General features: G+C 41.1%; 1 non-coding gene across 1 annotated transcript; it reads right to left on the bottom strand.

Moving 5' to 3' along the window:
- Positions 1-13,808: 13,808 nt before the first annotated feature.
- LOC141636368 (small nucleolar RNA R71) lies at positions 13,809-13,915 on the bottom strand. Its single transcript, XR_012540986.1, has one exon. It is a non-coding gene; the product is annotated as a small nucleolar RNA R71 (small nucleolar RNA).
- Between the last annotated feature and the right edge of the window lie 958 nt (positions 13,916-14,873).

The raw sequence follows: 14,873 nt of genomic DNA, 5'->3' as shown, positions 1-14,873 counted from the left end.
CATATTATAATGCAATGTAATCATCCTTGTGACAATTTACCATTCTCATCTTAACCTAATTACCATGAAGTCATCTTATATGATGAACCCTAATTTCCAAAACATGTTATAATGCAACTATCATGAGACAAATGCAATTAGTGACAATAAATGCATAATTAAACACTAATATCATCATAGCTAAGTAGGAAAATTCTACCTCATGCTTATCTTCACCAATCCACAAGCTACTCACTAGAAATGCTCCACAATGAAGCTCCCTACACATATTAATTGCTATAATCAATACTAAAATCTATTATAATAACCATACTAATTAAATTAAACTACCCCATAAATATCCCCTTTAATTCATACAACCTGTAGACACCTCGTTTCTGCACCTCCCGCCAAACACCCAGTGATGATTGGGCCGCATGTTTAACATATGTCGCGATTTTATGACGTTTTGTAAATCGGTTAATAAAAGGTAACTCGTACACTTGTGTCTACCCCTTGGTTGTCATCTAGGTGTCATTATGGTCGTTTTGGCAGTAATTAGAGCACATTTGGAGTCCGCGTCAAAAACCGTCTTCATTTCTTAAAATCGTCAAATCCCGAGTCAAAAAGCAATGTTCTTGTCTACCTAAGGTTAGGATGTCATAAAATGTTATGAGTCAATCTCATTTTGAGTGCCATGTCACTTCTTTGGGCTAAACTTAAAGTTTACATTACAAAATGTGCATTTCATTTAGTTAAAATGACAATCCGACATTTAGGCCCGTTTTTCAAGGTGATAACAACTTTTTTGGGTCTGGCCTATTTCACAGAAAATTCTTGATCTTTCTTTTAGCTTTCCAACGCCAGCAAAATCACCTTAATCTGAGTCTTGTAGAAAAAATTATGCCAAAAATACGACAGGCTGTCAAACGTGTTTTCTTGCACAGAAAAATACTACCCGAGAAAGGACGCAACTGTTGCGCCTCTTCTAAGGGTCGCAGCACCCGCTGCGCCTTTTCTCAAGGTCTAAGTCAGTTGTTTCCGGATCTTTCCTTCCATATCCCTTTCCTAAACCCTACCCCTTGTGATTAGTATAAATAGAGGCATTCGCCTCACATATTTTTCACGCGAGTGTCCGCCCTTCTCTTCTCCCTTTGCATTATAAGACCACGCTATTGCCTTTCGACGCCTACGTGCTTGATTACTCGACCACGTAAGCTCAGATCATTCTGAGTACCAGTCACGTTTGCATGACCGACCAATTTGACCACTACACAATCAATTAAATCAATTTGTTCTAAATCCTTTTTCAAGGGCACTTTCATATTTGCATATATCGAGTCGAGTTACCACTAAAAAACAGATTTAATTAAATCTCGCAACGTTAACATGTAAGTCTGAGGGTGTAAATCCCGTTTTATTTATTTTACTCTTTATTTTGTATCAATTAATGTGGATTTATATCAAAAGCACGTTCTAAAAATCGATTTAAAATCCATCTTTTAAAATCGTTTTATAAAACAGCGGAGGTCAGACGTCGAGAAAAAACGCAGCAGCAGCTGCGCCTCTTCGAAGGATCGCAGCTCTGTTGCGCCTCTTCCAGAGGCTGATTGTTGCTCCTTCTTTTCTTCTTCTTCCTCGACTTCCTGCAAGTTTCTCTTCTTTCATTTTTCTTTGTTTTCTTCGTAGTTTCAGTACAAAAATCGTGTTTTTAACAATTCCCTTTTAATTACAATGTATAATTCGTCCTTATTCTAGAGTAATTCAATACTTGCAGGTTTTCGATGTTTTAATTGAAATCGATTCTTCGGGGTTTCGACTTGTTCATGTCGAGGTTCTGGAATCCTAATTTGACATAAGTTTTTTTTCGAATCGTGCTTGTCTAATTTCGTCTCAATTTAATCTCAAGTTTCTTCTTTTGTATTTCCGACACGAGTTAATCATAATCCTATAAACCGCTGTAATTTCTCATTTTTAATTCGTTTTATGACTTGCCCAGATGCATAAAATCGGTTAAAACACTTTAACTCGAGTCCAATATCAATAATCGATCTTAAATCTACCAATGAATGATAACAATGTTGCGGTTCTGACTTCACAGCCAGAGCCCAACTCTAGAACTGATGCAGGGATTGCTGCGCCTCTTCCAGAGGACGCAGCAGGTGTTGCACCTCTTCCAGAGGACGCAACAGGTGCTGCACCTGTTCTGGGTTGGCTTCTATCTCTGAAAATCTTTCTCGCTTTGACATAGTTTCTGATTACGTATTAAATCAACTATTATTCGTATTACCACCTCTGATCTGCCGTATTTTCATATTTTATTTTTCTTTTTATTTTCTTCTTCAAAATCCCGTTATGAGATTTCTTTTGACGTAGATCGAATAAACTTTGTAATTTTTAATTATTGTATTTCATTTATTGTATTTATGCGTGATTTAGTTGTATGGCATTCGCATGTAATTAAATCTAACTTCCAACTTCGACCTAAATTGTTTGTTGCTAGGATTAATCTATGTTTGTTGCATTGCAGGCATTACATCGACGACATATCAAATATGGAAAATTTCCCTAATCATTAGTAGATGCCGCTATCGAGGCGGGCGGGATTAGGTGTTCGATTTAAAAAGCTTGCTAATACGTACCCTCACCCCTTACTCGGTTATCTCTGGACACCCGTGTCCATTAGCATCTTGAGAGTCATTCTAGACATGGAATGCTAAGAGTAACGAGTTTTTAGTGTTCATGTCATTACTTTGTGTCTTGACATGGCACGAGGTTCGAACGGTTTCCAATTTTTCCACAATAAATTGCTGGCGACTCCATAAATGCAGGCTTATTCATCTTTTCACCGGTTTCAATGCCTCACCAATCGGTAACGGCCCATGACGTGCTTTGGCAACCCAAGGTTCCATGGGAAAAGTGTCGCCGTCTCGAAACCAACGCACAGGTGCGCGCAGTGCGGGTGGCCCATGTCCAGACAACCTAACAAGTATAGAGAAATCTACTAAATAAATAATATTGCTAAGACAAGAATAAAAGGAAGAAGAAGTGTAGATCAACTTACAACCAATTGGAAGAACAAGGGAGGCAAGAATCTCCTCTAGAGAATTAGGGTTTTGACATAGTTTGTTGGTGAGGAATTTAGAGAGATATTGGGGGAGTTTAAAGAGTGGTTTGAATAGTGTTGGATAAGGGTTTTTTGTGGGAAATCTAAAATGATAAGGTTCCGAAAGCGACATCTCACAAACAATTTTCTCGTATGAGCCGCACTCGATCGGCAATCAGTCGAGTGACTGGTCCACTCGATCGAGTGGATGGTCACTCGGTCGAGTGACCATCTTTACAGGCTTCCAGAATACTGTCCAGTGGCACTCGGCCGAGTCAATCGTCTACTTGGTCGAGTCGAGTCTATATAAATGTGGGGTATTACAATCTTCCCTCTGAAAAGAAGTTCGTCCCCGAAGTTCACACCCGACACTCTAAGAGTCAAAATTCTATATCCCATGAAATTCTCAAAGTAAAAGGTGGTGAGTCGGGTATCAAGAAACTAGTATGCTATGACCAACCAAAATTTATACGTCTAAGTAAAAGATTAAGAATTCCGTGCTACTTGTACTTGCTTAATACGCCCTACCCCTCTAGAAACATGGTTACGACCTCGTAACCGACTCATACCTATTCGAAAAGGTGAGCGTATCGTTCTCTCATGTTCTACTCGGCCTCCTAAGTGGCCTCTTCAACAAAATGGTTGGACCACAACACTTTCACCAAGATTGTCTCGCCATGTCTTATCTTCCTAACCTTTCGGTCTAGGATTTCATTGGGTGTGTCCACATACGTTAGGGCATCATCGAGTTTGATCATCTCTACTTCGAGCACATGAGAGGGGTCACTTATGTACTTACACAATTGAGATACGTGAAAGACATTGTGAACTCGGTCTAAGGCCGATGGAAGTGCTAAGCGGTAGGCCACTTCCCCGACTCTATCTAAAATTTCATAGGGGCCAATGAACTTTTGGCTGAACTTTCCCCTCTTCCTAAATCTCATGACCCATCTCATGGGTAAAACCTAGAGTAGTACTTTGTCTCCTACCGCAAATTTGATGTCACTTTTTCTCAAGTCGGCGTAACTCTTTTGCCTATCTTGTGCCGCTCTCATCTTCTCACGGATTACATGGACTTGATCAATCATGTCTTGAATCATTTGAGGTCCCAATAGCACGGCTTCGGTGCTATAATCCCAACATATCGGGCTTCGGCATTTCCTTCCATATGGAGCTTCAAATGGTGCCATGCCAATGCTAGCATGGTAGCTATTATTGTAGGAGAACTCAATCAAATGTAGTCATTCTTCCCAAGAGCCTCCAAATTACAAGACACAAGCTCTCAACATATCCTCCAATTTTTTGATGGTCCTCTCCGTTTGTCCATCCATTGCCGGGTGAAAGGCCGTACTCATCTTCAATTGGGTGCCCATGGAGCTTTGAAGTTCTTGCCAAAATCTTGAAATAAACCGCGAATCTAGGTCCGATACTATGTCCTTTGGAAACCCATGGAGTTTGGCCACATATTTGCAATACGCATTAGCAAACTCGACTTACTCCAAGTGTCCTTCATTGCGATGAAATGAGCCAACTTGGTCAATATATCCACAATGACCCAAATCATGTTGTTCCCCTTTTGGGTTCTTGGTAGTCCAACTATGAAGTCCATGGATATCGACTCCCACTTCCATTCCGGCATATCTAAGGGTTGTACTTTCCCTTGAGGTCTCTTATGTTCTCCTTTCACTCTTTGGCAAGTCAAGCACCTTGCCACGAACTCCGCCACCTCTCTCTTCATATTAGACCACTAAAAAGTTTTTTTGAGGTCCTTGTACAACTTATCACCACCCGGATGCACGGAATAAGGGGTGTTGTGGGCTTCATTCATAATCTTCTTCTTAAGTTCATCATCATCGGTATACACCATCTCCCTTTGAACCTAAGACTTCCATCCTCGTGCAACTCGAATCTCGAGGGTTCTCCCTTTTCTAACACTCCCTTGTATTCCATAATCTTTACATCACTTGTTTGTCTTCCCCGGATTTCATCATATAACTCGGGCATCAAGGTCAAATATCCCATTGTTTCCCCCTTTCGTATCACTTGGATACCCATCTTGCTCAGTTCTTCCTTCAACCTTAGCATGGACAAGGCGGTACACTAGGAGTGCACTGACTTCCTACTAAAGGCATCGGCCACTACATTAGTCTTCCCTTTATGATAAACTATCTCCATGTCATAGTCCTCAATAAGCTCGATCCACCTCCTTTGTCTCATGTTCAACTCCTTTTGGGTGTAGATAAATTTCAAGCTTTTGTGGTCGGAAAATACTTTAAGGTTGCTCCATACAAGTAGTGCCTCCAAATCATCAAGGCAAAGACAACAGCTCCCAATTCTAGGCCGTGGGGCGGGTAGTTCTCTTCATGGGTCTTCAATTGTCGCGAGACATAGGAAATGACTCTACCATTTTGCATAAGCACACATCCTAGACTATTCTTTGAAGCATCGGTGTATAGCTCAAAATTTTCGCTCCCTTCCGGCACAGCTAGTACTGGGGCCGTGGTTAGGCATTCCTTTAGGGTCAAGAAGGCCGTCTCATAACTCTTGTCCCATTTAAAATGGCTCTCTTTACTCATCAATGATGTCAAGGGTCTAGCAATTTTGGAAAAGTCCTTCACACGGCGATAATACCCGGCTAGGCCTAGGAAACTTCAAATTTCCGCCACATTCTTGGGTGCCACCCACCTAGACCCGACCTCAATCTAGGTAGGATCTATGGCAAATCCTTCCTTTGATATTATATGCCCTAGGAATGCCACCTTTTCCAACCATAATTCACACTTACTAAGCTTTACATAGAGTTGGTGCTCCCTCAAGGTTTGTAAAACAATTCTTAGGTGCTCCTCTTGCTCTTCCTTGATCTTGGAGTAGACCAAAATGTCGTCTATGAATACCACCACGAACTTGTCCAAGTATGGACTAAACACTCTATTCATGAGGTCCATGAAAGCGGCCGGTGCATTTGTTAACCTGAATGGCATTACCACAAACTCGTAATGTCCGTACCTCGATCTAAACGCGGTCTTTGGAATGTCTTCATCCTTGATTTTCAATTGGTGATACCCCGATCTTAGGTCGATCGTTGAAAATATTCCGGCTCCACTAAGTTGGTCAAACAAATCATTAATTCTTGATACAGGATACTGGTTCTTGGTGGTGACGTTATTCAATTCTCGGTAATCTATGCATAGCCTTAACATCCCGTCCTTCTTCTTTACAAATAGGACCGGTGCTCCCCATGGTAAAACACTTGGCCTTATGTAGCCTTTATTCGCCAACTCCCAAAGTTGTTTCTTCAACTCTTCTAATTCTTTTGGACACATCCGGTACGGGGCCTTAGAGATTGGTCCCGTACCCGGCTTCAAGTCCACCCCAAATTCCACTTCTCTAGGGGGAGGTAATCCGAGCAACTCCTCCAGGAAGACATCCTCGAAATCCCTCACTATTGGTATATCATGTGCTTGTGGTCTCTCTACACTAGTGTCCCATACATGACACAAGATCATAGGACAACCCTTCTTCAAGCATGTCTTCAAGGTCATCACCGTAACTAGCTTTACCTTAGGTTTGACTAAGTAGAACTTATATGACACCCTGGTACTCTTGGGTCCTCTCAGGGCAATCTTGTTTTGGTAACAATTTATGTTGGCTTTGTTTTTTCTTAGCCAATCAATCCCTAAGATCACTTCAAACCCCTCTAGAGGGAACTAAAAATGGTTTGCCGGAAAATTGGTCTCATGCACTATGACCGACACTTCTTTATACACTTTTGAACATAATATTGAATCCCCCGAAGGTAAGGACACCTCATAATTGGCTAGTTCTCCCTCCCCCAATCCTATGGTCGACGCATGACTCTTAGACACAAAAGAATGGGTAGCCCCTGAGTCAAATAAAACAAAAGAAGGATGAGAATTAATAAGGAATGTACCGGAGACAACGTGGGCATCCTCCTCGGCACTTTTATTATCCATGGCAAAGAGCTTTCCACTAGACTTGGGTTCACCTTGCGCCGTGCTTGCCAATTTAGTTGCCCTACTTCCCAAAGCATGGCCTCCCGCAAAGCTATTCTTCCTAGATGGAGCTCCCCGGTTAAAATTTCTCTGGTTGTTGCCGCCATTGAAGTTGGAGTTAGCATTCCTTGGGTTGCTCCAAGCCCCCGAACTTCGATTGTTTGTCCCACTTTGAGAAGGAGTGTAGTAGGAGTTTCCTTGCCCGAACCTCCGGTTGGGCCCTCTTGGGGTGCTCGTGCACTCCACCTTCTTGTGGCCGAAGCCAGCACAATTGTAGCATCGAGGTCATCCTCCTTCACTCATGGCCCTTCCGCTGTAGCCACCCGACTTCCCGTAGCCATTTGTAGGCGTTCCTCCCAAGTAGGATCTAGCTTGATTGAAGTTGGTCTTCTGAGTTTGGTACCCTCCATTCTCACTTTCGACTTTTCTCTTTTCCCCCGACCTTTCCTTAGCCTCCTTGGCCATGCTGAGTAGCCTCTCCGTATTTTCGGCCCTCACATAGACCTCTTTTACACTTGGCACGTCTCCGGGTTGAAGCTTCTCAAGGATCGTGACGGTTACTCCTCCTTTAAACTTCAGAGCCAATTGGGATTGGCTAAGATAAAGGTCTTCCACATATGTAGTTAGTTCGTTGAAACGGATATAGTAGTCTTTAACGGTCATAGCATCGGTCATGACAAAGCGATCGAACTTCGCCCGGAGCTTCCATCTTACATGCTCGGTAATGAACTCATTCCTCGTCTCTACCTTGAAGTTGTTCCATGGTATTGTGGCTTCGCCTCTTTCTTCATAAAACTCTCTCATAGCTTCCCTCTCTTTGTACCACCATCCCCCCGCGAGACTTCCTAAGTAGAAGGCGGCTTGCTCTACCTTAAGCTCCTCAGGACATCTCACAACCTCGAATACATTCTCCATTTACCTCACCCAGTCACTAATGAGACAAGGCTCCCCAACCCCAAGGTACTTGGTGGGGCGATGACGCGAGATGGCGGGGCTCATGGCGGAGGCATCCATTGCCGCATCTCTCTCCCTAGTGACATTCCTAAGGGCCTCGATAAGGGGATTCATTTTGAGCTATGATTCGCTCCATCTCCTTTTCAGATACGCAGGATGGAGGTGACGTGATCCTTGCGTGGGTTCTGGCATTATGTCACTTCAATAAGCATAACAAACGTCAATACACGCTCCAAAAAGGGAGGCAAAAGGCATTGACCACAACACAGGTCCACTCAATTGAGTGTGGAATCTCACTCGGTCGAGTGGTATCCCACTTGGTCGAGTGACTCGGCTTACATAAAGTTTCCCAGAAATCCCCCAAGTCCACTCGGTCAAGTGACACACACTCGGTTAAGTGGCTCCTCAACTCGGTCGAGTGCCAAAACTTATAGGAGGTCCTAAGGGTATGTAAACATGCCCACTCGGTCGCGTGGTAGGGGCACTCGGTCGAGTGCCTTCTAGTCGGCCGAGTCCTTTTTTCCACTTAACCAAGTAAGCACTCTAAGGACTATTTACACATCCCAAACTCGTACAAGTCCACATACAATCCTATTTGCATGTTCCTAAACGCATGTACGGGAAAAGTAGAGGCAATGATATGGCATACAACTCACATATGATGACAATTATTATATATGCACACTAACACGTCCAACACACCCTTCCTAATCGTACCATCATCAACATGTTATCACATATGATATTACCAAGCAATGTAACAAATCCACAACACTAAGAAAGAAATATGCAACAACCATATACATCACACATGCCCTATTGCCCCCGCATAGTGACCGACTTCAGTTAAGAGGACAATGGCACAACCTTGGGACGTCTCCCAAACTTGCTACAAGTTCTCTATGACTCAAACCTGGTTCATCTTAGATTGACTTGCCCTAGTTCATTGATTTAGGCTCCAAAACCGATGCTCTGATACCACTTTGTAACACACTCATATGTCGGGATCCTTTCCTTTAGGCATTCCAAACAGATGGAGGCATCACAAGACTTGGTTTCCCAAGTTTTGTAGTGCAAACAAACAAGTAAAGATATTCCCAACTCAATATAAATCAATAGATAAGTTATAGTTAAATATTAACAAGTCGGGGGATACAAATACCATCCCAATATTTATACAACCATATCGAAAAGTAGGAGTTTAATAGTAAAAAAGCTAAGATAAACACAATTGGTGACAACAAGTGAAGACCGCTCCCAAAGCCCTTGAATGAATCATGCTAACCTGTCAACACTGCTGCCCATATGGGCGGAAATCACCATATGGTTCACCACAGATAATTTAAAACCCAATTGTTAGCTTAATGATATAAATGTTCAATGCATACGACACTAAGCTTACCTAAACATATGACAATGCAAGATGAAGCCAAGAAGGTACATTGAGAGATAGGAAATCATCCTCCAACACACATCCCCACAAAACGGTGACCGGGACATGCCCACGATGTCACTAACATACACAAGGTACTCCGAACATGTCTATGGTACCGGGCTCGAGTGCGACTCGAGTCCCCTGCCAGACGTCGTGCCTCACCACACGAGTCCCTCCGTAACCCAAGTACTAAATGTGCATATCCCCCAACATCCTCCAATGTCCACCAAACCAAGAATTAACCAACAAGTCCAAATAACACAACTATGCAACCGTAATGGTAAGACAAGTATAATCATGCTCAACTCTTCACTAATTCATTTCTCATCATTTAATTGCTCTTCAACATGTTATAATGCAATGTAATCATCCTTGTGACAATTTACCTTCTCATCTTAACCTAATTACCATGAAGTCATCTTATATGATAAACCCTAATTGCCAAAACATGTTATAATGCAACTATCATGAGACAAATGCAATTAGTGACAAGAAATGCACAATTAAACACTAATATCACCATAGCAAAGTAGGGAAAACCCTACCTCAAGCTTATCTTCACCAATCCACAAGCTACTCACTAAAAATGCTCCTCAATGAAGCTCCCTATACATATTAATTGCTACAATCAATACCACAATCTATTATAATAACCATACTAATTAAATCCCCCCTAAATATCCCCTTTAATTCAGAGAACCTAAAAAGTATAGAGAAATCTACTAACTAAATAAGATTGCTAAGACAAGAATAAAGGGAAGAAGAAGTGTAGATCAACTTACAACCAATTGGAAGAACAAGGGAGGCAAAAATCTCCTCTAGAGAATTAAGGTTTTAAGAGAGTTTGTTGTTGAGGAATTTAGAGAGATATTTGGGGAGTTTAGAGAGTGGTGTGAATAGTGTTCGAGTAGAATTTTGTGTGTGAAATTTGAAATGATAAGGTTCCGAAAGCGACATCACACCAAAAATTTTCACGTATGAGCCGCACTCGGCCGGCACTCGGTCGAGTGGACGCTCTACTCGGTCGAGTGGATGGTTACTCGGTCAAGTGACCATCATTACATGCATAATTTTAACAACTTCCCCCTCTTGACATCATTAACTTGGGAGAATACGATAAGTCTAGCATATGGAGATTAGAGTCATATAAAACAAATTGTTTAACAACTAATAACATAACCGATAGAGTAGCATAAAACATAATTATTAAACATAAAAACTAAGTGAGCAAAAGGATAGGAATTATTTGATATTTGGCTTGACATGGGCTCGGCAAAATAGGTTAAGGTAGGCTTAGGTTGTGTAAGCGGTTTAGGCATCGTCATCACCTTCCTCGACCTCGCCTTGTTCTACCTTCCTTCGACTCTCCTTGTTCCACTAGACCACGAATAATTTCCACAAGTTCATCATTTTGACCCTTTAGCTTTGCTAGCTCCTCACGCAATCCCGCTACTTCCAATTTCAAACCCACAATCTCCTCCATTTGAGCACGTTTGTTGTGTTTAAATTATAACCCCGCAAGTTGACAGAATGACCGTTGTAGTATTGCGAGGGTCGAACCCTAAGGAAGGAATTATGGCTCTTAGATTGTTTGTTAGCGTATAGTTTAGTTCTAGGAAGGCGATTGATTGATTAATAAACTAATTAGCAAACTAAGACTAAAACGAGTATAGACTAGGATATTGATAAGAACGGTTGAAGGTAATAATTAAAAGGGAATTAGGGTGTTCGGGTTTGGTAGTGTAGACAATGATCAACTAGTAAGCCTAAATCAATGGTCACCAAGGGGTAGGGTCGGGGAAGGTTCCACCTCTCGGTGCGACACGGTCCCTAAATCAAGGGTAATTGATGTGATCATAATTAGAGCATATTTAGTCCCCGAATTAGCCTTGTTCCCATGCTTTTTAGTGCATATTTGGGTCATTTATTGTATTTAGTCCTTTGTTTTGTATATTCTTTGAGGTTTTGTGTCCTTGGTAGGAAAGGAGTGCAAATCTTGCATTTTCATGGTTGATTGAACTCAAAGACCAAGCATCAAAGAGAAGACAAGATTAGAAGGCCTTTGTACATACTATAGTAGATGGGCAATGATGAGAAAAGATCCTTGCATCCTCGAGGAAATACTCAAGGATTCTATGAAGAAAAAGGAAGAAAAGAAGAAGGAAAGTAGCTGTAAGACAATCCGAGCGGATTGTCCACAAGACGCCCGTCCAAGAGGTACAATCCGAGCGTCTTCCCCCAGTGGACGCCCGTCCAAAACACCCCCAATCCGAGCGTCTTCCCCAGCTGGACGCCCGTCCAAAATCACCAGAATCCGCCCGTCCCGTGCCCTGGACGCCAGGATTGTATGTCAGCCATTTCGTCTTCTACAAGCTTCAAGGAAGGATGCACATATTTTTCTAAGACCGGCGAAAAGGAGACCGGAGTCTCCCTAGAGACCAGCGATTCCTCAAGGACTTAATCGTCATTTAAGCCCTTAGTAAACCCTAATTTATGTAACTAATCCCCACTATAAATACCCCATTAGTTTAATTAGAAGAATTTGTTCTTCTTAGCAATCTTTAGTGTAGTTAATATCAATCTCTCTTTAATCTTGTAATCAACATTTAATCAAGTTTTAATACAAGTTTCATTTCCTTAATCCCTCTCTTGTTCATCCTTTGTTTTGGGTAATTGAAGATTATTTGGGTTATTATTGGGAGATTGACAACCTTCCAATCAATCATCAAGTACTTCTATTTTTCTTTGCTTTATTATTGGAATCATTAGTAGGTATAACTCTCTTAATCCCTTTTTAATTATTGTTAATTATCTTCATTTATTCATCATGTTTCACTTTGTTGGTATGATTGACAACCTTGCTACCATGTTCAACATGATAATGAGTGAGTAGTTTCCTTAGCTAGGGTTAATGGGTAATTAGGGGAAACCAACATGGGGGATGATTCATGCTTAAATTAATATGTTTTCATAGTTTATTTGCTTGCTTGTTGTGATCTCATCTTATGCACATGTTATGTTTGATGAAATGCGAGCCTATGAATCCTTGCATTTTTTACCCATCACCTATCTTTTCAATGAGACTTGTAAGACATAAACCAACTCAAGTCTCATTAGACCATGCATATAGTTGAGTAGGGAAGATTAAATTGACTTGTTGGTGTTGTACAATCTAATCGATTCGACTCCGGGACCCAAACTTTCCTAGGATTGTAAGATATAAACCAACTCGATCCATCACAACAATGATTGCTTACTTATAAGTTGAGAATATGTTTGTATGATCAATTCCCATGAATCCCCTATGACCCCATGACATCCTAGTGCCTTTTATCAATTATTTACATCCCTTTTTAATCATCTTGCTTGTTTACTTTCATTGTTATTTAGTTTAGTGATCTTCTACTTCAAATCCCAAATTGTGACACCCTTAGACACCGCTAGTTGCAATTGAAAATCTCATCTCAATTCCCGTCCCTTGGGATCCGACCTTTACTTGCCTCTTTACTAAGTGTAGAGTTGTTTGTGAAGTTATAAATTGTGTTTTGGTCAAGGTGCTCCTAACGACAAGTACCGAAAACTAAACCTCCAAGTGAGCACGACCAAAAATGGCGACGTTGCCGAGGACGGTGTTAACTTGATCTAGATTTTCTTAAGTTGTTGTTAGTTGTGTCTTTCTTTGCCTTGGGGAAGTAAAACTCCTCAAGGTTTGTTCTAATTGTTTTCAAGTTGTTTGATATTTTGCATGTCTAGAAGATCACAAGGTAACTTGTTACCCTTTGATCACGAAATTGAAAGGACTTTGACAAATAATAGAAGACTTGCTAGGAGAACTTTGAGAGGTATTGAGGTTGTAGATATTCAACCAAAAACTATTGAGTTCATTAACCCTTTTGCAAGAGAAGGTGAGGAGAACCCAACACAAAATCCAACACAAAATCAACCCACAATGCCTAAATTTTCATCACATTCCGTACCAACCGAGGAGAACCTACCCAATGGTACTCCCACACCACAACACTTAACCGGAAATTTTATTGCCAAATCCGCATTTATCCAATTAGTCGAAAGAGGCCAATTTGGGGGGATGCCTAGTGAAGACCCTCACTCTCACATGGAGACTTTTTGCGATTATTGTGATGCGATTTCTCAAACCGGTGTAACTTAAGACCAAATTCGATGGGTCTTATTTCCTTTTTCTCTAATTGGCACCGCAAAACAATGGTTGAAAGGCCTTGATAAGGCTACTCTCGGAATTGATTCTTGGAAGAAATTGGCTCTAGATTTCTACAAAAAGTTCTATCCACCGGAAAAGACTAACATGCTAAGAGCTCAAATTACGGGCTTGAAGCAAAGAGACTAAGAATCTTTCTATGAAGCTTGGGAGCGATTCAAGGGAATTTGTCGCTCATGTCCTCATCATTGACTTAGCGAGTGGTTCTTGGTACAACAATTTTGGAACGGTCTTTATGAAGACTCAAGAAACATTCTCAACATGGGATCAAATGGAATGTTCACCGAAGTTGACGACAATCAAACTTGGAACAAAATTGATGAAATGGCGGTCCATAATTCACAATATAGTAGACCTCGCAAGGCTACTAGAGAGGGAAAGCATGAAGTGGACTCTATTACTCAATTGGGTGCTCAAGTTAGTGCTCACATTGATACCATCAATTTGAAGTTCGAAAAAGCTATGGCTAGGCTTGAAGAAGCCTCAAAATCACCAAAGCATCATGTTAATGCCATGACGGCATCTTCATCAATCCCAAGTGGGATATGTGAGAATTTTGGAACTTTGGGACATGACCAAAGTGAATGTAGGGGAACAAATGAACAAGTGAATGCTTTTCAAGCATACAAGAGTGGTACCCCTTATTCAAACTGTTTTAGCAGGATTTTCCTGGAGGGATCCGGCCTGTTTAGAGAATAATTTGGGTATCTAGCTCTATAAGTTTGGGATATTGTAGATGAATAACAGGACAAAATCAAGTATAAAGAATAATATTTATATTATTTAGATAAGCTGGATACAAATTTGTTTTTGTAATTGTGTACTCGAAAAGTAATGAGAAATAAGTAGCGAAGTGGTTTTACCCTAAGGAATAATGAATGAATAATACAATTGCCATATTACAACATTTATAGTTATACAAATATAAACGTTACATTGATCTTCAACGTCTTCCTCTTTTGTTGGAGCTGTTACCGGATTAATAGGGCGCATTCCCTATTAGTTCGGTTGACTCGTTCTCCTTTGATTATTTCTTCAACTCATTCTCCTCTTGTATGTCCAGGTTCATTGGTAATATAGCTTCGTGGTTAGACTTGGTCTTCCTTGAGAATAGGACATGAACATTAATCTTGTTGTAATCGCATTGCTGCT

The sequence above is a fragment of the Silene latifolia genome, chromosome Y, assembly GCF_048544455.1.
Source record: "Silene latifolia isolate original U9 population chromosome Y, ASM4854445v1, whole genome shotgun sequence".
Lineage (NCBI taxonomy): Eukaryota > Viridiplantae > Streptophyta > Magnoliopsida > Caryophyllales > Caryophyllaceae > Silene > Silene latifolia.
The sequence above is the reverse complement of the archived record's forward strand: the minus strand, read 5'-3'. Positions and strand labels throughout refer to the sequence as shown.